A 517-nucleotide genomic window follows, 5' to 3' on the forward strand; every position below is an offset into this window, starting at 1 on the left:
TATGTTCATAATCTGTTACTTTTTGAGGTATGGTATTTTCATTATTTTTTTTTGCAGAAAAGGAGATAATAAATAGACTGAATCCTATTTCCCTTCGTCATTTTATTTGCAAATTTCCCATCCTGCTAGAGGATATGATAGTATTCATGTCTACACATATAGTAAATATAAAAGACCTTATGTGCAGTTCCACAGTCCTCATCATCGACATTTTTGGTTCTCAAACTCGAAATACATTGTCCACGGAACAGTATCTTAGACGGCCTTTTCGCACATCGTTTCTGGTTTAATTGACTTAGACACGAACTTGTGAAAGACTTTGTCAAGGGAGCATCATAATGAGTAGAGTCTTGTTAATAGCAGCATATCAATTCATATTTACGCAAAGTTGATTAAACACAAGAGGGGAATCTGCTTGGAAATGACAGAGAGCTACTGACTTCATAGTTGCTCTTTATGATATGCTGAAGTGTTACTGAATGAAATTTAGTTCCTGAAAAGTTTGATTGTAGACAGG

Source organism: Penaeus monodon, chromosome 28 (genome assembly GCF_015228065.2).
Source record: "Penaeus monodon isolate SGIC_2016 chromosome 28, NSTDA_Pmon_1, whole genome shotgun sequence".
Taxonomy (NCBI): domain Eukaryota; kingdom Metazoa; phylum Arthropoda; class Malacostraca; order Decapoda; family Penaeidae; genus Penaeus; species Penaeus monodon.